This window comes from Numenius arquata, chromosome 2 (genome assembly GCF_964106895.1).
Source record: "Numenius arquata chromosome 2, bNumArq3.hap1.1, whole genome shotgun sequence".
NCBI classification, from domain to species: Eukaryota; Metazoa; Chordata; class Aves; order Charadriiformes; family Scolopacidae; genus Numenius; species Numenius arquata.
This window is the reverse complement of record NC_133577.1, coordinates 79915052-79942215: the sequence shown is the minus strand read 5'-3', so window position 1 is coordinate 79942215 and position 27164 is coordinate 79915052. Positions and strand designations below refer to the sequence as shown.

At 41.3% G+C, this 27164-nt stretch overlaps 1 protein-coding gene across 2 annotated transcripts in view; it reads left to right on the top strand.

Moving 5' to 3' along the window:
* Window positions 1-7787: 7787 nt before the first annotated feature.
* Window positions 7788-27164, top strand: part of CNOT4 (CCR4-NOT transcription complex subunit 4) — an 84580-nt gene continuing 65203 nt past the window's right edge. The window contains exon 1 of one of the 2 annotated variants that reach the window (XM_074163274.1): window positions 7788-7933. The gene's annotated coding sequence lies outside the window, so the exon portion shown is untranslated. The remainder of the gene's footprint in view (window positions 7934-27164) is intronic. The other variant, XM_074163227.1, reaches the window with a different exon arrangement.

The following is a 27164-nucleotide window of genomic DNA, read 5'->3' as shown; positions in this document are numbered from 1 at the left end:
AAAAATAACTTATTTAAGAATCAGAGGCAATTTATCATTCCTTAAAAAAACGCAAGTGCTAGATTATTAGGAGTAAAACAAACTAGGTGTACCTAGAGCTTTAATTCTACATCTGGTCGTTGAGCAGGAAATTCTCCTGTTCATGAAGTAATGTGCCAATTATTTTAAAATGTTGCAGGGGAAACCACAGTAAAATTTTTAAATGCATATGAAAGAATAAAAAATAGCTATTAAAATAGAAAAATATATACCATCTTTTAGATGTCTTGTTTAACCTATACAATATGGTCGGGATACCAGCCCGGTCTCTGCTCCCCTTGGATATGATCCCTGCCCTTGGTGGCTCTCAGCCTGGCCCCATCATGCTGCAGGGCACTGGAGGGAGGAAGGAGCAGAAGGGGAAAGAGAGTGGAGCTGCTCAAGGCACAACCTTCACTCTGTCAGCCTGTCAAGCACAGGCTGTTAAGAAGAGGAAATGTTCTCTATCAGAATATAAGGGCCCAATTTCTCTGTACAACAAGCGCATCTATGTCATACAGAGTCTCAGTTACGGTGCTGCCTATATGCAAGACTGATCTTATTATTCTGGGATCTCTCATTTGTCATCATTACAGTCGGGTTCCTGCAGCTCCTTAAGGAACATATTCATATCTCTGATTAACAAATGCTTCGATTTTCCTATTTAATCTATTGTTTTGTCTATCTAACCTACCTAATTTCAGGCTTGTCTCTCTATCAGCATTACTTATATAGCATAAACCTATCTGCGGTGGCTCACATTCCTTTGGCAAAAGGAAGTAGATCTGCCTGGAAAACTGCAAGGTTGCAGCTGGAGCTTGGCTGGTGCAATATATTTACAAGCGTCAAAGTTCACCCCAGCCCTTTAACGCAACGTCATACTTTCTTGACAGGTGAGCTCCCGTCACACCTGGCCTATGCAGAACACGGGCTCCAACGCTGATAGAGTCGGTGGAAATTCTTCTAACTAACAGTTCCTGTTTATACAGCCGACCATGGAAGCAATAGGCAGGATCAAGTATAGCATTTTCTCAAGGCATGCACTTTTTATTTCCTCTCAGCAAATCCCATACGGCTGAGGCGTTTTTATAAGAATGCGAGCAATTTTGAGCTCCGCGGAAAATGCTGAGTGCTGTCAGATGCAGGCAGAGAAGGGCAGAAGAGAAGAAATGCATTCCTTTGAACACACGAATATAGAAGGCAATTAAGGAATACAACAATAATGAGCAATCATTTTCTCTCATAATGTATGTTAAAGTGCAGGTGAGGACTCCCTGAAAACAATAACAAGTAACATAATGAAGTCCTGCCTACACAGGGATGTTACTTCAAATATTTCAGATGAGTTGGCTTGAGTGCATTCACAAAGATTGCTTTAAAGTGACTGGGCTTTATTTTTGCATGAATGAAACCCAGGCTCACAATCCCACAGCCTTCAGCTTTGAGCTACATCAAGCTCATGAGAAGATTCTGTCCTTTTTTGGATTATTTTCCCTCATTGTATAATGTAATAAGGTTTATTTGCTGTCTGGCCCCTGAGTGCCCTCTTCTGTTACAAAATCAGCTGGATTTGGTACGTTATCACTCCAGCTGAATGCTTATGCCTTCCTTTGTAATTCCGATGTGTGTTTGTCCCCAGATTCATGCATTTTTTTAGAGCAGCACCTCTTTTGCTCCCCTGATGTTGTCTGATGGGTCGTGTGTAGCACGTCCAGCCCCAACTCTTAAGACACCACCTCAAATATTAGGATATGCAAGCATTGGCCAAATGGCCAAACTGACTGCAAAAGTGACATTCCTGAAAAATGGACCAGTGCCACTGTAAAGCAAAATAACACTGGCTGGTCTACGAGAGCACAAGGGATATGAACAGGACATCTAGGACTTCTAACTGTCCAGAATAGGATGAGCTGTGAAAGATTTATCCATGGGAAGTCACCGCTGAACCCCAGTATTGTAATGTACCCAGGTGATTTACCACAGTTGTCAAATTATGTCACTTAAAATAGGGAGTTGTAGAGCTAATTTTTTTTTTTTTCAAACCACTAAACTGAAATGCAAAGACTGAGGTTACAAAAATGCTGTTTGAAATCCAGACAGACTGTCAGCTTGAAAAGGCTGCAGGGAGAAATACTGCTGTCATGTCCTGTATTACATTGTAGCTCTGCATCTCTAAACCAGGTAGTATCTGGATGCCATCACCTGCGGTGGAAATGAACTGTATGAACCATGAGCCTCTTTCCATCTGTTTGGCACCACCTTTCCTAGTGTGGTCATTGTGGTGCTCCACAAACAAGAACCCAGTCTTCTGTCCCCACCTTGCATTGCTTGACTACATGTCTGGGCTTGCTGCTACTCTTCCTGCCACTCAAATAACGTGGCAGCACCGCATGAGTTAAAGGGAATACAGATTGCAGGGCAGGCATATTTATTGCAACAGCGGATGCAGGAAAAAAAGCAATAGCAAATATACTTTGGCTCATAGTTTGTTCAGCACTCTTTAGCTCCTTTCACATTTTATGAGACGAATTACCAAAATTAAACATTTCAAAATGCTGAGATTATAAGACACTTACAACCAAATCTTTAGCAATATAAAAATCTTGGATTCAGGCCAGTTGCTCTGAAGTCTCCTCCCTTCTAGTGCACATGATGCTGACCTGTGCATGGTATAGGAGATCTTGAGGCAAAGACTGCACTCCATTTTACTATGCACAGAGCAGAGCAATGCAGCCTTCTTGGCTTCTCTGCATGGTGTCTCTCTCTCACTCCTGCAGTTGAATATATTTCAGTACTCTTCTATGCAATGCTGCATATCATTCTGATTTATCCATTGCCCTTTTTGGTAAGACTTTTTCTCCTCTCTCAGACACACACTTCAAGGTAGCATTGCTACAGAGGTGCCTGCAGAACCACAAACTTGAATCCTGTTACTATTCACTTCTTACTAGCCCAGTACCTTCCTCCTCCTTCCCATTCCAACACCAGCACAGGATTTCTACAGAAAGGAGACATAGAGTGGGAGGCATCTTATTTTGTTACACACCGCTGGGTTCCCTGGGAACATCCATTTCCTAGGGAAGCCCAGAATGGAAAAGCAGATGGGAATGACATTCCAAAATTGAGAAAAAAAAAAAAAAGAAACCAATTATCATTGGCACTGTGTTCAGTGTAGAAATGACAAATATTTGCAATTTGTCTCTGGCAACCGAGGCATCGTTATGATGGGGAACATGAGCCTTGCAAGCTGCTTGATGCATGAAAGATGTTTCAAAAAAGAAAGGGAGGATAGGAAGGAGAAGTCCAAGGATTCTGTGAATGGATTTCAGCACAGGAGCCAGAAGGCAAAAAAAGAGCTGGAAGGATGCTTGTGACAACTTGTGTCACTCCTTTCACATGAGTGTCTAGATTCAGAGGAGCTTGGGACAAGGAAAGCAACATACAGGAATATTTGCTGGAAACTGTGCGGAAGGAAGCAGACCTCTGAAGAATATTATGATGTTATACCAGTACCTCAAGTGCCCCCTGAGGTTAACAAGAGTAGTGGTAGCTTCCTGGAGCTCTGCTGGAGCATCAGGTACGCTGTGCCAGAGTTATGCTTAGTAAGTAAAGATTATCATAAAAAAAATTGGCTGAGGCATCCCACTAAAGTTCTCATTTTCCCCCAATAACACAAAAGCGTTAACAAAGATGCACGTCTTTCATATCTTTGGTTATAATACATCCATTTTCCACCACTATATTCTCTCATTAAAGAGCAGGACAAATCCCTCATCCTGTTTCTCTGAGCAGCATGGACATATTCTCTTATGGATTTTGAACAAGACATGGTGAACATCTGCCACTTGCAGCAAATATTGATCAGAGTATTTGTAAGGCTCTTCCACTTGCCCTTCAATTTCCCAACAAAGCCCTTCATTGTTATTCTACAGTTACTCAGAACAGTCATACAGTTTCTTTCTCCAACACATTTGCCCAGTAAAAGGCATCATTAGCCAGAGAAGCAGAGAGATGTCTGAATCTCCCAGAGTGACAAAAGGCATGGACCCATCATTAACATCCATTGCAGTCTGGGGAGCAATTCTTATTTTTGTTGCAGTAAATAAGACTGAATTTCTAAAAAACCTGTCATCAACTATTGTATATCATTCTGCATTAATATCTGTGAACTTTCCATAGTAATCAAACAGGCTTTGCAGAACCTTGAAAAAATATTTTTTTTTCTATTTCTGAAACCTGACTTCCAGTCTGAAATATAGTCACACATGTCCAACCACTGCTTCCAGCACAGCTCAGGATCATGAACATTCCAAATCTTGAAGTATTTTCTCAGTACCAGCACACCGAAGCACAAATGGAACATGTATTTCCAGCACACACTGGCAGATCAGCATCAGTCCAGGGAGCAGTGAGCCAACTGGATCGTTGACAAGCACTGGGGCACTAATGGTTACTCATGTCCACACACAGAGGTGCTGCTGTATTGGGGTTTTGTTGATGAATATTCAGACTGCAGTCCGTACAGATGCTTTGAAAGCCTTACCATCCTGAAGTCCCAGCATAATTACGCTTCATCCCAACCAGGCATGGGAATTACTCAATCTCCACCATCTCCTTTTCTGCCAGTATCTGTACACCACCACCATGTCCCTTCTCAAGACACTCCACTGTGGAGCTCCACTGTGTTCTCCCCATTGCTGGGGGCTTGGCAGCCATCTCAAATGGCGGTGACTTACCACCAGAGGAGTCCTGAAAATAGCTTGGTTTCACCCCAAACTGCAGAATCACCGTAGATTCCTATATTTGTTCCATGAGACAGCGACTATGGAGCCTTGCTCAGGAGAACACCTTCCCAGCATGCGGTGTGAATCAACGCACAACAGTGCATTGCTTACAGCAATGAATCACAGGGAAGTGGGTACTGGACCACAATAAATAAATCATATGAATACACATTTTTATGGTAGTTAGTACGCATTGGTTATTTCCAAGAAAATATATTCTGAAAGCTTTTCATTGTAGATATGGAAACGATTTCTTAGAAACGGTCCTGCTAAGTTATCAAATCTATTTAGAAAAAAAAAAAAAAGAAAACCAAAGATTTCCAAAAGCAAATAAGGTGTCAAAATGCCACTATGTAAGACTAATCTATCAAAAAATTATAATTACTTAAAAGCAAGAAAATAATTAATTTAAGGGCATCTTAAATCTTACAATGGCCACATGATGGCCTAGTGGATTATTCTTACCAGATGGAAGCAGATGCGGAAGGGCTCTGGGTAACCTTCAGTAACATCAACCAAAGGAATCTTCAGCCATACAGATTTTCTTCCATGTTGTTATTGAATGCTGCTGAAATTTGTGTTCATGTGGAGCTCAGCAAAGAAATCTGAACAGATTCTTACTAAGGGAAAGACTCCTCAATACTGGATTAAAAAAATCTCAGAAATCACTTAATAAACAGCCTTGACTGACCAAGAATTGCAGCTTTTAGATATATTATTTTTAATCTGCCTTTCCGAGTCAGAGTACTTTCTTTTATTCAACAGGAAATGTTGCTGGGTATTAGGTGTGTCAACAATTACATTACTTATATAAGTTACTTACGTAATGGGTACTTCTGGAACCTAATGTTTTATATATAGGTTGATATGAAAATGTGAAAATTATAAACTTTTTGAGAAATATATTGTTTATATAAATATATACACCTGAATTTCGTTAATATGTAGCTAATACAAAGTATATGTTTGAGTTGAACATATATGCAGAGAAATGTGGAATTTCTGACATATATAGGTGTGTTTATATTCCATTGTATGTTTTGTTTTCAAAAGAACATTGCCTTTGTGTTCACATGTCAAGACTATGACTGAAAACAGCATTTATTTTTATGCAGACCTGGGTCTTGCCTACAGCCAGAAGTGGTAAAGTTAATTCATAGAGCTTTCCTGTTGTGGATATACTTACATCAATATAAAACTTAATATGCACGAGGTAATGTTAACTTGTTTCAGGAAGGAGAATAAGTCATACCAACACAAGGCATTTTACTGTTAGTGGAATGGGCATATTGTACAAGGCTGTACTAGTACAACACTTCAATCTAAAACACAAAAGTAAAGAAGAAAAAGATCATGCCACTACACATAATAGTTATGCTGGTGCGTTCTGTGATGAGACCTCTCTTTCCTATCAATTGCTGAAAGAAGTAAAATTTTCAGGTGGCTATTGTCATGGCAAAAGTAGTCATAGCTTGTGCACTGGAGATAACTAATAATTCAACACTCAGGATAGGCCTGCCCATTTGGAGAGCTAAGGGTGCCGGTGCAGGAGAGCCACTGGAGAGCTATAAAGGTGGTGAGTAAAAGCACTCTTTTTGTCTGGTAGGTGAGGTGATGAGGCCCTTTGTGTGGCACCGGGATTACAGGAAAAAGGAGGAGAGAGTTACAGGTTCAGTTTCAACAGGCCCCTGGCCCAGGGTGTCTGCGGTAGGAAGAGGAGACAGAAGTGATGTGGTTTGTGTGAGTTTCTGACAACACAGAGATCAAAAATCCAAGTCTTTTGGCAGGGGGGAGATGCTCTCCTTGAAAATTTGCAGGAAGTTGCTTCTATCAAAATTACTTACAGACTCTATGCATGAAAACAGAATTTGCCTGGATTTTGTAAGTAAACAGAGAAACCCAAGAAAACACCTTTTTCTCTGCCTTTGGCTTCTGTTTGAAATGGGGAATGGACCTGGGGAAAAAAATAAAAATAAAATAAATAAAAACCAACAAAAACTTGTACAGCAAAGAGGCAGCACCATGTGAGTGCTTGCTGCCATGGGACAGAGGTGCCTGGGCACAGAGAGGCACCGGGGCGGGTGAGGGAAGCTTCAGCCACCCAAAATCGGGCCTGGTGGGACCAAGGCCAGGAAACTGGGGGCCAGGGAAGGGGTCTCCAAAGTTTGCAACTTTGGGAAACTCATGAGTGAAGCAATCCTGTCACACCAGGTCCTTTGTGACAGGGAAGGGGAAGGAGAAAGAGAAGGGGAAGGAGAAAGAGAAGGAGAAGGAGACGGAAGGGGGGTGGCACGGGGGTCCCCCCGGGACTGGCAGGCGGGGGCAGTGGCGGGAGGGGGGAACCGGGCCAGCGCAGGGGCATATTCCCGCTCTCCTAGCGTGTGAGGGGAAGGACGGGCTGCGAGAAACCGCTGCCCGTGTTGAATCCGGTGGGAGCCAGCTCCAGCCCCCACCCAGCCGCAGTGACAGCTACCCCGGCTGACAGGACGTCCGTCCCTTCAACGACCCAACAAGCGGCGAGGTCTGGGCGGGAGGGCAGGCGGGGTCGCTCCGACCCGGCGGGGCAAAAAAACCCACCCCCCAAAGCAAGATCAATAGGGAGGGGGGCGGGGGGGGAAGTCAACCTGGTATTTTCAACCTGCGCAGATTTAATGACCAGCAACAGGTGGCTGAAATTGCAGCGTGTTTACGGCCGGGGACTCGCCGGATCGGGGCGGCGGGTAGTGGGGCAGCCCTACCGAGGAAGAGGGGTCGGGGATCGCGGCGTTAAGCGGGCGTCAGCGGTGGCGGTAAGGGAACGTCCCGTCCCGCCCCGCCCCGCCCCCCGGCTCGGGAGCGCACAGCGGCCGCCGCCTCCCGCGCTGCCCGGGCCGGCGCCATCGCCTACAAGTCCCGTCGTGCCCCGCGCCGTCGCGGCCGTTGCCGTCGCGCCCCGTCCCCCCCGTCCCGCCGTTGGTCCCCGCCCACTGTCGGCGGCGCAAGCGCAGGGGAGGCGGCGTCCAGGGCAAGTCTCCCTAATGTAAGATGGTGGCCGGGCTGGCAGCGGAGCGCCCCGAGCTCGGAGATTACCCGTCTCTCGCGTAAAGGTCGTCGGAGCAGCCGCCCAAGCACCCCGCCGGCCGCCGCCGCAGGTCCCGCCCCAGGAGCGCCGCCGCGGTTTTCTCTCCCCTCGCTTCTCCTCTCTTCTCCTCGCCGCCTATCTCCTTCCCTCCCCACCCTTCTCCTCCTTCTCCCCTCGCCTCCTTCCCCGCACGCTCGCTCACCCACCCACCCGCCCGCCCCCGCCGGCCCGGCCGCCGCCGCCGCGCCGGGCAGCGTGAGGGAGAGCCGCGCACACGCACCGCGGGCCGGGCAGGGAGGAGGAAGGCGGGTGAGTGCGAGCTGAAGGCCGGGCCGGGGAAGGAAGGAGGGAGGGAAGGAGAGGCGAAGAGGAGGAGGAGGAGGAGGGGGGAGAGAGCCGCGCCGCTCTGACTACGAGAGCGCCGAGGCTTCGCTGGGACGGCGCAGGCCTCAGCCCACCCCCCGGTGCCAGCCCCGACGGCGGGGGGGACGCGCCGGGCCGCTGCCGTGTGCGGAGGGCATCGGGTTGCGTGGGGAGGGCGAAGGGGACCAGCGGACGGCTCCTCCCCGGGGGGCGCTGGGGAAGGGGGCTTCCCTCCGTGCCGCTGCCCGGGGGAGGCTTTATTTATTTCCTCCTTGCCGCCCCGGTGCGGCACGGGAGAGCCGCCGGGCCGGGCCGCTCGCCGGGGGCGCGGAGGGACGGTGCCCCCGGAGCGGCTCGCCTCTGCCGGGGGAGGCCGGCGCGGCCGGGCGCGGGGACCGCGGCGTGATTCACTTAGGATTTGCGTGGAAATTTCCTCTCTTTCCCCTTCTTCCTCCTCCCCGGAGCCAGGCTCCATTTGTTCTTGTGATCGGCACTTTTTTTTTTTTTCCTGAGAGGCAAACAGATGGTAAATGGCAGCCTCTTATTTTTAGTGTTATTTTGGACGGTCCGTGTAACCTCCCGAGATTTGTCTGTCAGTAAAATGACCGGTATGTAACTTTCCGTCTCCTACTTGCAAAATACTAGAAGCTCTTTCCATTTTGTGCGTTAGCAGAAGCAAATGACAAGGCTGCGTACGGGCTCTCATCCGACTTCCAGCGACAGTCGTATGGCTCTACCTGCCAGTCTGAAAGTGAGCTGTCGGTGCCTTCGTCTGTACAGTAAAAGGGGAGGGGAAAACACGCTAGATAATTATATTAAAATGCTTCGTTACCATACCTGAAGGGATTTAATTGTCCATGGCTTATATATTTGTGTCAGTATGGTGATATCAAGTAGGTGGTTCATAGGAGAAGCAATTCTCTCTAGAGCATATGTTAATGTAAGCAAACCCCATCAGCTAGTTAAAGCTCTAGAAACTCTAGGCCTGGAGATGTTAATTCGTGCCCAAAAGTTTTAGAAGTTAATGTTGGCCAATCACATGTTTATTGAGCCTGTACAGATTTCTAACTTTGTGTGTTTTAACTAGCTGTATTTTGTTTTAGTTTTAAAATGCCTCTATTTGAGCATCCATGTACTTTGACTTGATATTCTTGTAGACGTGTTGACTGGCACTAACAGAAGAGAAACTAATACCAAAAGATGAATATGTAGAAGAATAAAATTCCTTTTAGCCCCTTTCTCTCCCCGCTTTAAAAAAAAAAAAAATATAAGCTTATGAAGAGCAGAGAGTATAACAACTGTTTGGTTTGAGAGGGTGAATTAGTTTCATATACGGCCTACAAATACTCAAATATACTTCTAGTTTCTTAGCATCTCTCTAATAACGTAGTGAACCAGTACATGGTCTAGGATTCAGCTGTGTTGTACCTTAGGCTTTTGGGATTCTGTGATAGAGTTTCTGTTTCATAAACAGGACGAACACATGCAAGCGTTTAGAAATGCTTGGCAGTTAAACTTGGCTGAGTTGCAAACAAAGTTCATTCTAGGGGAAGGGATTGTTTTGGAAAGGGGGAATACAATGATAAAATGATCTCCGCGTGTTTCTTCAGGTGTGTCTTTATTAGCTTTTAAAATTGAGTTTCATAGGATCCTAACAGCTTTTCTCTTTACAGAGAAAAGATGGTGAGTGCCCATCGGGAATAGTGCTCTGCTAATTTCTTGGTACCTTTTCTTCAGAAAGAATAGCTATAAAGTGCCCACTAATAAGAGGCTTGGGTTAAAGAAGCTGGTGAGAGAATATACACAAGTATATGGCTTTTTTTATAATCAAAAATATTCATTATAAGCAGATACATGTTGTCCTTCCTGGCTGTTGTTCAGGAAAATTAATGTATTCTTTGAGTGAAATGTTTTGAAATTACTCTGACCAAGTTCTTAAGTATAGGCCCTGAAGGTTTAACTCTGGCAACTATTTATCAAAATTTTGCCTATCTCTTTAAAATAAATTAGATTACAGGCAGTGTTTTGTAAGCACAGGTAACTGCTAAGTGGCTGATCATAGATTGCATCTTAGGCCTTGGACAACTAAATTCGTTGTTCTGGTAAGATGAGGCTAATCTATAGGCCTTACCGCATGTTGGAAAGAAATTACTTGCTCAGCAAGACTGCTAGGATCAAGGGTTCTTAAACTTTCACATGGTGAATGGTGTCTTAGGTTGTACAAAACACCTTTTGTCCCACTTGCAATTGTGTAGTATTGTTGAGGTGACTTTAGTAAGGCCATATGTGAAAGACTGCATAATTTACCTTGCTTTAATGTTCTGAATGTTTCAGCTCTTTAAAGATGTTGATGCTTTCTTTGCTTTCCAGCGTGTATCTTTCTACCTGCTTTGTCCTGTTTTTATTGGATGGAAACAACGTGAGGAATCAGAGCTCTATGAATAAATAGAGCCTCCATCTCTTTGGGCCCCCCTTTTCTGGTGCTTGGAGAGTAGTCCAGGAATTTATTCCTTTAAGGAGATGGGTTAACATTTGTTAACATTTTAACAACTGTAAACACTTATCAGACTTGGAAAATGAAGTATAGCAGCAAATGGTTTGGCATGGCTTGAGATGCTGCTCAGACCTTCTGGTTCTTCCTGTAAGCAAATTGGGAGGGCAATACAAGTATCTAGCTGGAAGTATGACTATAATCTCTGTAAGTAAAAGCATGTATGCATTTTTGCATTAAACTGTTCGGATCAGTTAGGTGCATGTTTTCATCAAACTGGGTTTTGTTATGTCATACCATAAACTTCGATGATATGCTTGGTTTTGTCAGATGGCTTTTTTCTTGTGTGAGCTTGAAAAGGGAATCTTTATAAATTTATGATTTCAAAATTGTATCAAAGATTCTACTAATTCAGTGAACATGCAGAATACGTGTTCTTGACTTCTGGCTAGCCGTTCTTAGACTGACCTCACCAGCTTAAAGGAAAGAATTAGTGTTTAAACTAGTGATTTCCACATAGTACTAAGATCAAGTAGGTTTTATGGTGGCTTTTTTTTTTTCTTTCCTTCCCCTTGGCTTTTCTGGGAACATAACAACTCTAAGGTATTTCTTGGAGGAGTCTGTCACTTAAATGGAGCTTATAAGTGTTTTCTAAACACATATGTAAAAAATAATGCATTCTTATTCACATGCTTTAAGAATTTGAGGAACCCTGCATCCAAAACCATCAGGAGAGTACAGGCTGACAGAATGATGTTCCTCCTTGTCCCTTTCTGTGTACCCTGAAATCTATGTACTGTGTTTTTATTCTGGAGCAGAATGTTAGTGTTAATTTCGTAATGATTGATCAATTGCTTGTGTCTTTTTATTAGGTACTTCATCTGTTGCTGATTTTCAAAGTGGGGAAAGATGGGTTGGGGTCAGTGTAAGGGGGATTTTTTTTTTTCTTGTAGTCACCAAGTTAAAAATAAAGGTGGATATAGTGATCAAGCAAACATGCTACTGAACCTGGCAGAAAGGGAGCTTAGCTCTTGGCTGAGGCTTGTGCCCTGAGCAATGCTGTCTGCTTTTGATCAGGTTCCGTTTCCATGCAAGGCAAGAAGGGAAAACTTCAGCTGTCTGTGAGTGGCTTTCTAACATACTGTGATCCCAGCATCAGTTTCTTCTATATTGCTGCTATGTGAAGAAGAACAGATACCTAATAAGAAGTGGATTCCAATTTACTGGGATATCTGATATAAAGTAACTGTACTTCTAAATGTCTTTGTGACATGAGGGGTCCCGTTACGGTACAGGTCCTTGGGCTTGTCCTCTTCTGGGATTTGTTGTTTTACTTGTCACAGCTCAGCAGTCCTTGGTTGCTGGAAGGTAACATTGCACTGTTTTCTACTTGATTGCAAGTACTACTTATTAGTACTAGGAGTTTGGGGTGATGTTTTTGTTTGGTTTTGGTTGTTTTTTTTTCCTTTTTCAAAAGAGATGAATCGGATAGAGAAAGAAACTGTAAAAATGGCAGTGCACTTCCCTTTCTTGACTTTGAACTTCTTCTAATGAATTCTTCAAATTCTGAACAGAATCACAGGAGCCTTGTAGGAAAGTCCAAAAAATGTGACCAGAGTAATTGAGTGTGTATTATGTTTTTCAAATAGTGCTTCATCCTGGTTTTACTTTGGCACATTTTTGGGCCTTGTTTGTGGTGGACTGCAACCTAATCTGATGTTTCAGCCTACTGAGCTCTGATCTCTTCCTTGCTTAACAGAAGGGGCATTTACTTTTGTCAGTGTGGGTGTTCTTAGATTATTTCTTCCATGTAAGATTTGATACAGAAAAGTAGTAACTGAAAGGGTAGCAATCTTGCTCATTGTATGACAAAATACACTGTATATGAAGACTCTCTACCAGTTTCCCAGCTTAATGCAGTGGAAGAGTGAGAAGTTGGGCAGTTTGTTTCAGGAACACTGAATTCAACAGATGAGATTTATTTGAAAGCAGGCTGCATGTTGTGTTTTGGTTTTAAGTTTCTATCACTAGTGTAGATTTAGTATGAATCCTGTTTGAATGGTGTATATTAATTTTAAATTGCAAGATCCATCGTCTAAGACACTTGGAGTGTGAAATACTGTACTTGCAGGTGGAGTAGTTTTATTACTTCTAAACTCATCTCCTATTATGTGTTACAATAACTTAACCATCTTTAAAAAAAAATATTAACAGAATTTGAGTGCAGGAATGGGAGGAAGTAATTCAATTATATTTATATGTGCTTTGGAACTGCCTACCTTGAGGGAGTTTAAGTGCTAAAAGTTTTCATGAAGGTAACATCCCAGATAACAACAGCCACCACATGTTTGTTTCAGAGTTTCTGTTTTGCAGTACAGCCTAGAAAGTTAGGAAAATGGGATGGGGAAAGCAGTATGTAGCAGTAATCACTAGATGCGTGGAGAAAGCGTTCAGCTACCTTTTTTCTTTCTCTACCTCTCCAAATATAATGAATGAAGAGAGGTATATGCAGCTATAGCTATGCCTGCCAGTTAAAGACCTAAAGCTTCTCTGTGATCTGTAGAAGTTACCTTGGGCTGTTGGACGTTGCGAAAATAGAAACTATTCCCTCTCTTTGAATAGCTACTGCTTTGTTACATGTGACTTCTTCCTTTTTTTGTTTTAATTGAATGAAATCTAGAATTAGTCTTCAGTATCTCATTCATGAAAAGTGGCCCCTGAGAGCTCCTAAACTAGCACAGAATGAAAGGCCAAAACTTGCTAGGTCAAAATTAGTGTTTATAGGTCAACTTGCCCAATAGTTAATTTGAATGCATTTTTCCCAATCAGTGTGAGCTGTAGGGGCACCTAAACTGCTGGAGTTATGTTAAAAGCACTGTCTGAATGAGAGAGGCCCAGTGGCATTAATCCAATTTGTCTAGCGACTTAATCTTACTGCCATTTATGATATAACTGCTGCTTCTCTGAAGGAACCTGCTTGCGTGTGCTTCTGCTGGTTGTTTTAGCAAGTCGAATCCCTTTCCTAAGAAAGTAAGCTTTCCTTTTACAAAACTTCATCCTAGGTTAAGGGTCAAAGAAGTTAGAACTGAGGAACCACGTTTGAGAAATTACAGCTTCTTCCAGTCTTTGAAAGCTTCTTTGCTAATCCTTTTATTTAGTACAGCATATATTTAACATATTAATATTGTGGTTTCACAGTTAGTGGCAAACTGGTTCTAGAACATCAGATGGTAAGTCTGAAACTAGAGGATGATCACTGGTTTTCTTCTACATAACTGTTAGTGTACGTTGAAAATATGGAAGAACAGCTGGGGAGTTTAAGGAAATATCAGCTCTTCTACTCATCAAGCTGTCTTCTGCACATGGGTAGTGTCATCTTCTGGCTGGATTACAGTTTCATTTTTGTCTTGAATAGCAGTTATAATTGTAAGCGTGCTTCAAGGTAGGTCCTTTCTTACGTTTTCACCAGCGTAGTGGCTTCCTACTCTAATTGAGCCCTTTTAGAGCCATTAATTTCTTAATTCTTTCGCTCATGGTCTCATTCCGATTTAGCCTTGAGGCTCATGATTCCCTGGGGGTGGGGCAGTGTCATACCTTGTGTGAGAACTATTGCTCTGGTTACTACTATATAAATACATAGCACAGTGAAACTTGGTAAGAACCAGCTGTGTTGTGTGACCATATGACTCTGACAGTGTTAAGAAAACACTATACCTCAGGCAGAAGCTGCTTAGAATTGGTTCTGTAGACAACAGTGTCTTTTTCTGGGAAACCAGCTAACTGCTTTCAAGTTCCGTGACCAAAAAGAGACCACCATACAGCCAACTTTATAAGGAAGCCTGCAGTGGCATGGCTTTTATTTTTTTTTGAGTTTAGTTATATAAAGTATAATTGAAGTGAGGAATTGGGAGACAGGGGCTTAGGAGTAAAATGCTAATTCTGTCTCTGCTGATAATTAATACTAGTTACCATGAATCTTTTTAAATTCTTTGCACGTGTGTGTGTGTATATATATATATGAAACTATTGAGTAGAGGTGAATATTTGATAGGATGAGGTGAGAGGGGCAGGTTCCTTTTGGCACTTGCAGGGCTGTAGTCATCCATGCTTAATAAATGAGCCACTTACTGGTTGAGAGGAGCAACCAGCTGCTGTTTCTGCTGTATTCAGCGTGTGCCAACTCTGAAAGTGTGGGGAAGGTATCTTCTATAGAGGTGCAGCGCAGCATCTTTCGACAGTACCATGTTCTTCTGAGACTTATAATGGAATCAGGAAAGACTTTAGTATATGGAAGTACAAGAAAGGAGATGGACTGGGTGTCACTCTCTGTGTGTTGGTTGTGGTGTTTTGGTTTTTTTTTTATACTAAATATAAAGAGAGCATCCCCTCAAACAGAGCTGACACCAGCATAAATGTTTGAGGCCTCCTCAATGTTATCTTCATTTTGTTTTTTTTTTTCTTCTGTTTTTTAAAGAAATGTAAATCTAATAGCTAGTTCTTCCTTCTCTGAAGGCAGTTATTTAAATTCCATATGGGTTCTAGTTACTGTGTCTCACATGGGCTTAGGCTTCTCCAAAGGAACTGCTTTCAGCTGCTCTTGATAAGTAAAAACTCAGAACTGTCTCTGTTAGTATTAGAAAGTCATAGCATTTAAAGGATATGCTGGGCAAGTGCATTTGCAGACAACTTGAACTTCTGTGCCTTTTATAGCATATATTTGTCGTAGTCTGACAGATTATTTGTTTGGGATTTAATTCAGTGCTTTGCACGTATCAAATGACTCCTTAACTTCACCTGCCTGAGTTAATGCAGCTCCATATAGCTGAGGTAGCAGTAGAAGGCATTTATCTAAAACCAGTCCTACTTAAGTTTGTGGAAGATGATGCTTTGCTTTTGAGTATTTTACTAGATTGTTTCTTTTTAGAATACTAAATTAGTTTTCCCTTTCTGCCCAGACTTTTAGAAAATGACCTGAAAACTATTTCCTCAGGATACTTTTTAATGCTCTCCTTTCCTTTTATTTTTTTATTTTAAGACAGTTGTTTTGTATGTGACTGTCTCTAGGATTTATTTACTGCAGCACAGATTATTTTCAAGCAGTTATACGTTCTGTTCCCCATTGAGATAAAGGTTCTTCCCTGAATGCAGGTCCTGATCTTTCTCAACTTTGCTGTTTAGTAACAAATAAGTTTTTCCCTGAAAAGCAGAAGCAGAAGATTGTAGCTTGTGCACCAGATATGTGGGAATTGGGACTTATTAATATTGCACAAAACTACTACATTTTGGGATTTCTAGCAGGTATGTGGAGTGAGTGATACAGAGATTCTTCCATCCCCTGAAGTTTTCCTGTGCTTCTAGGTTAAACGTTTGAACTCTGTTTTGCATTTTTTTGCATTTTGAAATAAAACTCAATTTTTTTGCAAACACAAAACGTATGTCTGCAGTAATGCTGCAACTTACTTTCACCAGTTTTAGACTTGAGTACGTGGAAGTGATTATACCTTGTTGTTCTTAATTTGTGAATCCTTAAAACTTTCTAGTTTTTATCCCATTGGGGTATGTAACCTTCCCTTGAAGGCTGTGATGCAAGATTCTTTTCTGGAGTCTTTAAACTCCTCTGTTTAGGTATAATAAATATCAACTTTTGAATAGTTCAAGGTCATCCCTAATTTCTGCCCCAAAGGAATGGAGTTTAGTTCCTTGTAATGTAACTTTTACCCTTGGGACAGTCTTGTGTTTGTAGTTTCCACCTTTATCAACATTTGCGTGGATTTTAGAATTTCTTATCCTTATTTCTGTCTGATAAAGTGAACCATAATCAATAATTTCTGAGAGTCATTGCCTAAAATGCATAGGCTTGTAGATATGAGCTCTGCTTTGTACTGATTTTTGTTATGGTGGCAGTCTTGTTGGCTAATAAATGCTGAATTAAGTGTAATCTTCCACCTTCTGAAAGGTGTATTTTATGGGGAAGTACAATGTATGTGAAGTAATAGAAGGGCTGGGAATGGAGTGGCTACTTCTGAAGTGAATTTCACTCTGCAATTCCTAGTATTTGTCCCAGCGGTGTCTTCAGGGTGAAAGTGAGCATGGGGGAGAGATTTAGGTTTTTTGTTGTTTTGTTTTCCAGTTCTATGTTTGTGGCACAGTGTTTTGGATTTTCTTTTTGTTCCTTTTCCCAATGAAGTACAATTCTAAGTATTCTCTTTAGAAGCCAGAAATAATCCCAAAGTGTGAGTGTGACACTGACATGGTAGACATTTGTACTGTTTTCTGTTGACTCAGATGTTGGTGAATTGTTTTGAAGTAGCATCATGCTCTTGTCTGTCCCAAGTAGACAATATCTTAATCACAGTATTCTTATTTTCTGTACATAAACTGAACTCTGAGTCAATATTTTTCTTGATAGATCTTCTTGAACCGATAGATCACTGGGTTTATTTGATACTGCATTTTAATTAGATAGTACTTTGTGTTATATCCAACTGTTTTCTAAATTGCTAAAAGAGATACTTTGTTTTGAGTTATGTGTTACAGAACTCCAGATTTCACAGAAGCTTCACCCTTTGCCATTTTCAGCATAAATCAAGAAATAAACCAGAGGCCTCATTTCCACCTACTTCCTGATAGTGCCACAAATTTGGACATAGGATGTGTGCTATACCTGCAGTCAACTTTACCTTCCAGATATACATCAAGAAAGCTGAAGTGCTTCACTCAGGTGTTTGGTTTTTTTCCCCATCAGGATTTGCAGTTGCTAGCCACAGGGGTTAATGCTTTAGTTGCTTGTGCATTCTTGAAAAATTCTAAGTGTAAGTACCTCAGTGTAGATGTTTATGTCCCTTTAAAGTAGAAATGGGCTCATATATATTAAGCTTTTATTGTAACTTTACAGTTCTACTGTACCGGGTGGATTTACACTCTAAGACTGTTATATTATGCAACAGCAGTCTTTATGTTAGGGAATTGTTTTAAATAAAATTAAATTTTTGCACCTAATATTGCAAATGGAGGCCTGGTTCTATGGTTCAAGCACACTGTAATTTCACAGAATCACAGAATCTTCATGGTTGGAAGGGACCTTTGAGATCATCAAGTCCAGCCACACACAAAAAACACCTATCATTTCATTACAGTCGATAAATCCGTTCACGTTTGGTGAAGTTTACTACTTCAGTTTTGTTTGTGGGATCAAGGCCTTAATTTCTAGTATTTTGTTTTTCTGCCTTGAGCACTGCCTAAATGCAATTAAGTTCTAATGCATTGTGGTGTTACCTTAAGTTTAAAGTGGAAAGTATTGGCGAGTTCATCGAATCATAGAATGGGTTGGGTTGGAAGGGATCTTAAAGATCATTGAGTTCCAACCCCCTGCCATGGGCAGGGACACCTCACACTAGAACAGGTTGCTCGAAGCCCCATCCAGCCTGGCCTTGAACATTTCCAGGGATGGGGCATCCACAACTTCCCTGGGCAACCTGTTCCAGTGTCTCACCATCCTTATAGTGAAGATTTTCTTCCTTATATCTAATCTAAATCTCCCCTCTTCCAGTTTAAAATCATTACTCCTGCTCCTATCACTACACTCTTTGTCAAAGAGTCCCTCCTCGTATTTCTTGCAGGCCCCCTTTAAGAACTGGAAGGCCTCCAGGTCTCCCCAGAGCCTTCTCTTATTCAGGCTGAACAACCCCAACTCTCTCAGTCTGTCCTAATAGGAGAAGTGCTCCAGCCCTCTATCACCTTCATGGCCCTCCTCTGGACCTGCTTGAGCAGTTCCATGTCTGTCTTATGCTGCAGGCCCCAGGTAGTTATTCCACTTATATTCTGTCTCCAAATTAAATGTTCATTCAGCTGTGGCTAAAACTGACTTGGCTACTCCTCTGTGGTGTGACACAAGCGTTGTTGCTTTTTGCAAAAGTCAAGTTTGCTTTGTTGTGCTCTCTTGTGGCTGTGAAGATATTGAGTGTGAATGGCCGAGATTGAATCTGCAGGCAGTGACTGTGCTGTTTCCCAAGTTTTAGGATGAGGTTGAAGAGACTGACCAAAGCCGCCTCCTACTGTGCAATTCTTGGTAGCTTCTCAAGGATTCTGAGCTTTTTTTTTTTTTAAGCATGGGCAAGGATTTAATTTATTTGTTAAAAAAGAAGCTGGATGAGGAGTACTGACCTTCCTCTGAAATATATATACTCTCCTTCAGCTAGGAATGAAAGAAAGGACATGGGTTTTCCAGAGAGGTATGGAGATCTGTAGAGAAGATTCCTTTTTTCTGTTAAAGAAGCATCACTGCTGCTTCCAGTAGCAGCAGTAGGGCCCCCTCCCCCCTTTATTTTGAGGAAAAAAAAAAGGACTGGAACACATCCCAATTATTGCTAGGAAGTCTGAAGTAAATCTTTGGATACATCTCTTCTTTCCTTCCTCTCCGGTCCCTGAGATTCATTGACTGACTAGTCATGACATGGATTCTCCAGTAGTTAACAATTCCTGATGTTACTTGCTTCACTGAAGAGTGACTGAAGTGTCTGTGTCTGAAGAGCTGATACTGTCCTGAAATATCTTGCTATTAGCTTGATAAGTAACTTCATAGGACTGGGTGGAGGGTTTGGAAAGCTGATACAGGAACTTTTGCTTGTAATTGTCAGTAGGGCACTACACCTTCCCAGAAATTTACTTCGTATGTTGGAGTGCCTGTGGCTTTTTTGTTAATATCTTTGGGTTTTTTATAACAAGTTAATGGTTTACACAGCAGCTAGTAATGTACTCTTATTCTACTTCCTGATATATTTCTGATCTACATATTTTGAGGAGGTGGTGTGGTGTTTTTTTTTTTTCTTCCCTTTCAGTTCAGGGCCCCTTTATTTGCTGTGTATCCAAGCATATATATGTGTATAAGCCTGTAAAACTTATGCTCTACTTGGCACAACTGTCATTAAACTGTGCAGTGCATTGTTTTTTGATTGTTTTGTTTTTAAGAAGTTCTTCCATAACTCTAATTCTAGTTTAGAAACACAGCTACAGGTTGTAGCTTTCTTCAGAGTTGCTCTCTCTTTAGAGTTGAGGTGTGTCCTACAGAGGGATTATAGTAAGCCTATAAAGGCAGTGTACAACTCATTTCAGCTTGTACTAGAGCAGGTTTTGGTATGAGGTCTTAGCTCCTGCTGTTGTATCTGAGTGCATGGAGGAAGACCAAAAGCCACTCTAAATCAAAACTTTACATGCTAATGGCAAACTTTAAGTCTAGCAGACCCATATGAAAGTAAGTTTGTTAAAATTCTATTGATAGTTAGGGAAATAGGTCTTCAGCTTGCAAAAGAGGCGGATTTGGGAAGCAGGGGGAACTGATAGTAGCCTTCTGGTATCTATGTACAGGCTATTGAGAATACCAAGCCAGACTCTACAGCAGTGTATGGAAGGCAGGCAAGAGACAGCAAGTGTGCGTTAAAATAACTGCATTTAAGAAGAATGTATTTCACTATGTAGTGGGACAGGTGAGAGGTTCTGCAGTATTCGTCCTTGGATGTTTTGATGCCTAGCTGGGTAAAGCCCTGAGTAATCTAGACTGATCTTGTTGACCTTGGTTTGAGCAGGAACTTAACCAGCGAACCCTAGAGATTCTTTCCAGTCAGAATTATTCTATGATTCTCTAATGAAAAATGTAAAAATCCTCAATTGTGTGAATATAACATTGCCCATGTTAGAGCTTGAAACTAAGTGTCAATAATGGGCCTACATTAAAAGCCTTAATGTAGATGATGCGGCTTCTGTGGAAAAGCAATAAAGTTCTTAAACTGAAATGTACTCCTCGAAGTGAACACTGAAGCTTATGGATGTAATACAGAAGGTTTCTGAATCTCTTGTGCTGTCAAAGGATGTTTGTTTGTTTTCTTGAAGGTCAAGCTGGCTGCTTAAAAATTCAGGGATGAAATTCTGAGAAGGGATAGAACTTTTCCATACACTGTCCATGGTACTGCAGGTGCAGGCATTGCCCTTCCACACCAGCAGTCAGTCTGCGGATGTGTTGGAATAGAAGTTGGTTTAGTATTGAAGCTGGGGCCAGTTGTGTATGTAGTTGGTTTTTTTTGTGTTTTTTTTTCGCTCCTTCTCTCTCCTATAAGGTTTTTCTTTTCATTTATCCTTTGGGCTAGATACTTCTGTTCAAAGCCTCAGGAATAGTAGCAGCACTGTATGTAGCTAAATGCCTGTTCCTGTAGTTGTGACTGCGAAACAAACTTTGGAGAAACAGACTTCGCTGCTGTTGGCTAAAAAGCACAGTTTTATAGTAGATAATCTAGAATAACTTCTGCAATTTGTAACTACAAGTATGCTTTAATTTGTCTTAGGGCAGAACTGCTTAAAAATTTTCTGCTTAAACTGAAGACCTTCAGGTAGCTTGCTAGTGGTCAGCAGGATTATGAATAGAGTCCCGAATGAAAGATAAAATTAGGTGTTGAATATCGTTATGGTGGTTCATAGCGTCTGCAGTGTCCCCTGGGAGAATGCAGGCGATGAAGGAAATCTGGTCGTAGCACTCAAAACTATTTTCTTCATCTCCGCACTGTACCTATGGATATGTCCTTAGTTATTCTAGATTTTACAAGTATTCTTTCTCAAGCTTGGGAATTTTGTTTGGGTAATTAGAAAAGTGTTTTTAAAATAACCCTTTGTTATGTTGATATTGCTGTTAGGTGAAAGGAAAGACACAATTTTTCAGTATCTTAGTACTTGTATTTCCTGTAAAAACAAAACACTGAGTAATAGTTCTCACTGTTTTGACTCTTAAATACTAAGGCTTGTGACGGTTTAATGGCACTTGCAAACTAAATCATAAAAGTGTACCTTAATTCTGGCCTGGAGGAATGAGAAGGTAGTTGATTCTTCAGGTTGACCTTCCTTTGGCTTCTCCCCACAACTGGCAACTTAGTGTGGTACAGGCAAACTGGGTACTGTGAGTACTGCAGACCTGGACTCCAGCTGATAGGTGTAATGAGTAGTTTACAGGTTGTGGTCACCACTAACCCTGAACTAGATCTGGGTGCCAGTTAACAGGTCAGACTTCAGAAATATTCAGTGACTACCGGAGTAGTAGTGCTCTGCAAACAACATAATTCTGGTATTCCTTAAGAAGAGCAGAGGAGGTGGACAGGCTCTTCACCTAATGTATGACTTTTTTTTTTTTTTTTCCTTGGAAATGTTGAAAATAACAGTACCTCTTCTGTTGTTGTGGGTTATTGCAGTTTGCCTTTTATATATTTGTGAATTACACTTGATAATTTGACTGTTGCTAGACATACTGAAAATAAAATTTAAATAATATTGCCTTTCTCCATCTAAAAATGCAAGTGTAACATTTATTTTGATTAAGGTTTTTGAAGGGTAGGGCAGGAAAACTACTTATGCTGTATAAGCAATTCTGCATCACAGTCCTTTTATAGATAATTAGTATAAAAGAACCATTCTGAAAGACAAAATGCTTTTAAAAGTTGAAAAAAAGTTGAGAAGCAGACCTTGTAAACTCCCAAGCTTTTTTTCAGTTTAAACCTGTGTCAGTTAATACTTATTGTTTTTCTCCTTAAAGTGCATTGTGATAAAGTCTAGCAGTACATGACTTCAGTTTCACCTAAAATACTTGGCATTACTTACATATCCGTATGTAATAGGTTTTGCCACCTTTATTCCAAACTTGTGTTGAACTGTTGAGAAAAAATAAAATGCAAGGTTTGTAAATACATTTAAATAGGAAGCAAATGTAGTTGGGATGTTCAGCGACCATAATGCTGCCTGTTACAGACAGTGTGATGACTGTATAATAGATACTTCGGGGATTTTTGATCCCTTTAAACTGATACAAGATGCTTATTTTACCGTTCAGATGTAGTATGCTGAAGGCTCTATTTTTCTCCTTCTACCTTGTCTGAAAAGACTTTGATACAGCGGGTAACTTGTGTTTTTGTTCTAAGAGTATCTTAAAGATGTCTTCTATCCCCTCCCAACCCCCAAGTGTAGCTATTTGGTTTCCTCTGCTCTGCATAGGTGATCATAATCAATTTACTGTCAAAATAACCATGCTTCTCCTCTTGCTGTTCACTGGGAACAGCAAGGTAAATGACTTAATTTTGATTCTTATGGACAACCCAAGAACAATTTTTAAACTAATTTAATAAACTTCTCTTAAATTCTGATGAAAATTTGGGACATCAGAATTCGGGATTGAGTGCTGAATATATTAAAGAGCCTATTTATAACATATCAGTCAATAATTACTGAATTTTGGAAGTGTCAGATTTTGTCATCCTGTCCCTCTGTTCAAGATGGGGGAATATGCAGAGGTAGTATCTTGTTGGATGCACAGATAGTATCTTGCGTTAGACCAGTTCATTATGCGTGTTGGTCTAATAACATACAATCTCAGCCTACAGACCTTGTGGCTGCTCTGGACTAGGATGAGTGCAGGAGTGTATGTGAGGCACGAGGATGTGGCTTCTCCATCTTTGGCAGCCTCAGGACTCTGCAGAGGTGTGCAGTGCTCGAAAGAAAAGTTTTCTTTGCCTCCATGCTTGTTCTCCTCTTCTCTTGTGTCTGTCCTTGATGCGTGTCCTGCTGTTTAAGAAAAGCAACTGTGGGCACATGCTTTGTCTTTGGTATTGATGCCTCTGTGTTCAGGTGTAACAGTGACTTGTGACTTCGTGTCGAAAAAACTTAATTCTGTGTAGTGATATCTAATGCTATTTTATGTACTGCCTATGATCTTAATCTAGAGAGAATATTCTGTGTTCTTAGTGTTCTTAGTCTTATGCATAGCTATGTGTCTCAAGGAACTAAAAACCCTGTGGCTATAAATGTCCCTTTAAAAGTATTTAGAACAGTTTTCAGGCTTTCATTGAAACTATTTTCATATGAAAGTTAAAAAACTAAATGAGTTTTTATTGAAAGATTATTTCTGGAAAGTAGTACTTTAGCTTGGGCCTCCTTATGGGGAAGAAATGTGAATTCTGCACAGTTTGGAGCTTTTGGCTTGCAGGGAAGGCAGCTAACCTGGCAGCTGCTGTAATCTGTACTCTAAGGAATGGGGCGGTGGGAAACACGTCTATGCTGCTGACGTTGCCAGGCTTTCTTCCTCCTGGGAGAGGATGTTACTTTTCTGTTACTCTCTGACTTTAGACTTCTTCTCGGAGCGTTTCCTTCCAGTGGGGCTGGGAATTGAGTTGCTGATGTTCCAGCAGCAACAGGAATACTTCATCCCTTTGCAAAGGTTTGCTGTTTGTATAAGAGCTGGAAATGTATCCAACTGATGTTCTAGCATAAATTTGGGAATGTTTATGTAGTTGAGATGTGCATACATAACCAAGTTTTAATAAACAGAATGGAAAAAAAGGGGGGGGGGTGTCTGGGGAGAAACCCCACAAAACTAAAGGTGCTGTTTATTCACCCTGGCTATTCATGGTTAGTTAAGTATTGTCCTGTTAATGCTTTATGGGCAATCTGAACTACCTGTGTCTTTCGAAGTGCATTGTTACCAAGTAAAGCTCTTGATAAAATCTGATTTACCTATCTGTGTGCACAACACTGATCACAAGCTTTTTCTATTACAGTAGCTGAGGAGAAAACACTAACCTGCTTTTTAAAGACAAGTGTCCCATCTTAAAAAGCAGATAAAATGTCTGTTATTTTGAGTCAGAGGAGCAAAAATACTTACCGTATATAGTGTTGTGGTCTGTACAGGTTATTTTACACCCTCTTCAGTACTGTATGGATCTGGCCCTTATGCAGATGGGCATTAAAAGATCTTGGAATTTTGGAATGTGTAGTCTGTTCCTTGTGAGGTGGCTACAGCACTTGTCAGGAAGCAGATAACCTGGGTGCCATGTCCCTGAATAATACGATACCCTACTCCCTCTCCAGGTCTTCGGGAAAGATGCTTCTATAATTATGCTGTGTACTAGATAAAAGTTGAGAAATACCTTTTAAAACCCAGGGAGTAAGTCTCTGGTGTAGTGACTTAGTATCGTTTTGAAAGTGGATGTTTCTATTAGAGACAGCGAAACCTCTCCACTCTGAGGAACACCAATAAGGGTTTCCTGGTTGCTCTTTAAAACACTTAATTACTATTCAGCACCTTGCAGATGAAAGCTAAACCATCCTGTAAAGTTTCTATTATAGGTTTGTAATCACACACTAGCCCACACAAAAGTGGCAGTGCAATATGACCTATTGTTTTATTGTCTTATTTCTGTACACATATTTCAAGTGGAGCTTCTGTGGTTTTCAGACTAGTTTTGGAAGACTTTTCCTCATTAAATAAAGCTTTGTGCTTAACTGTTCTCCTAAAGCAAATATAACATGTCAGATACCAGTTATTGCTTTCTGTCCTGGAGTTAATAAATGTAACCATAAATGTAAAAAGCATACATTTGTATTTCATTCTTGTTCATTATTACTTGGCTTCCTGATACCAAGACTCTAGAAATTCTGAACACTAAAACAATAGAGAGAGTGGATTATTTTTCTTGATGAATGCAACTGCTGAGCTGATTTAAGTTTATTTACATATTAATATTTCAAATATCTTAATTAGCCAGAGTTATGTGGCTGTTTATAATAGCCATGTATGCTAGCCATTTTCCCTTTTAAAATTGGATTTGCAAGTGATTCTTCTGTAAACTAAAAATGTCAGCTGTTTTTTTTTGAGATTCAATTTTAGGATATGTGCGAGTAACGCTGTAGTTATGTCCAAGACTCAGATATCATAAAGCTTACTAAGTGGAAAGTCCTAATGAAAAGAGAATGATGTTGTCAGAAGAGTAGTCATAAATGGTTGAGCTTTGAAAACTGAACAAGAGGACAAGAGTCAATAACAACAGATCTGAAATACGTGATCAGAGCAAGGGAAAAGGATGTTCTGATGCTCGCTGGATTCTGTTCTGGTGGGTCTTGTACATGAGTCTGGACATGCAGAACAGTTCTTTCTGGAGGAGCTGCTGTACTTGGCCTGGGTCACTAAAAGAATAAGGAAAAGTAAGGGTGCAGCCACTTGTTGGTTCTCTCTTGCCTAAGCCAGGAATTACTGTTCAGATGTGTGTGGTAGTTTATATGGTTACTTCTAGTGTAAAGCTTGTTTGGAAGATATTGCTCATTCAGATCGCAGAGTAAAGCACCTGATACTTTGTTTTTAAAGAAATACCTGCAGCTTGTAACTTTATTTCTTGATGGCCTGCTTTTATATGTTTTTGTATGGATTCAGCTTCTCTGGAAGGAATGCTAGGAGAGCCTCCCTGAGCCTATAGAAGCTTCTCACCTGTGGCCAGTGTCTTGAAAGAAAAAGGAGCATTCTGCTAAAAGGCTTATGGTGGACTGCCATACTGATCAAGAAACTAGGATGTTTTTCCTGCATTTAGTCTTCTAGATGTACTACTTTGAGGCTTCTCTTGAATCTCTGTTCCTGATTTTTTTTTTTTTTCTTTTTATCTAGAGAGGACCACCATGCTTCTGGCACTGTTGCGTAGTGAGGACTTTGGTGATTATCACTGTGCTGGCCATGCAGAGTCTGGCACTGCAACAGATCATAATAAACCAAGCTTTTTTTTCAGTTGTCTCTGAGAATGGAGAAACTTGGAGCCAATATAAGGGTACAGTCTGAAAAATTCCCTTCCTGATTTGAGACACTAACATCTCTGCCCCACCCCCCCAAAAAAAAAAAAAAACCTCATGCCATCACTAGTGGAAGATAGCTGTGTTTCTTCTTGTGCTTTTTGCCGTAGGGTGAAAAAGGGCAGTGATAATCGAGCCAAGGATTTTCAGAGGGAGCTATAGCTTTTCAGAGAAGTCATGATGGCATACTAGGTTTTTGGTTTGTGGGTGGATGTTGTTTTTTTTCCCCCCTACTTGCTGGTCTTGATGCTCCCACAATCTTTAACCATACTAGCTTGGATGGTATGAAACCTTAATGCAATACACTACATTTTGCAAAAGCAGGGATCTCAACTTCTAGGGAAGACTACAAGACAAACTCATTCAGCTTACTTTGTAGAAAGGTAAGAAATATTTTACAAGTGCATTCAGATTTTACTGAGATCTAAACATTCAGCCTTCTAAGTCTATTTGCACCAGTCTCTAATACAATTAAGGGATGAGTTACAGATTTTCCAGGAATGGAACATACTTGCTAATATAGTCTGAAAGTTGACTCTGGATATAAGGGCTGTGGTACCTGACATTGGCATGAGATTTCTGTTGTAGTTTCAAACATTAATTGCTTCAGTATCAGCCTAGTTATTCAATGACCATAGAAAATACATTCTTACGAGCAAGTGCTTTTCCTCCTTTGCTCTGAAATCTTGTGTAGCCCTATCTTAGGGAAAACCCATGGTGTTCTCTTGTGCAGTGGAGTGAGTGCTACTACAGTCATCTCAGCTTTTTTGTTTGCACCACCCCTCTGAAGTCTTCTGCAAGACAGGGT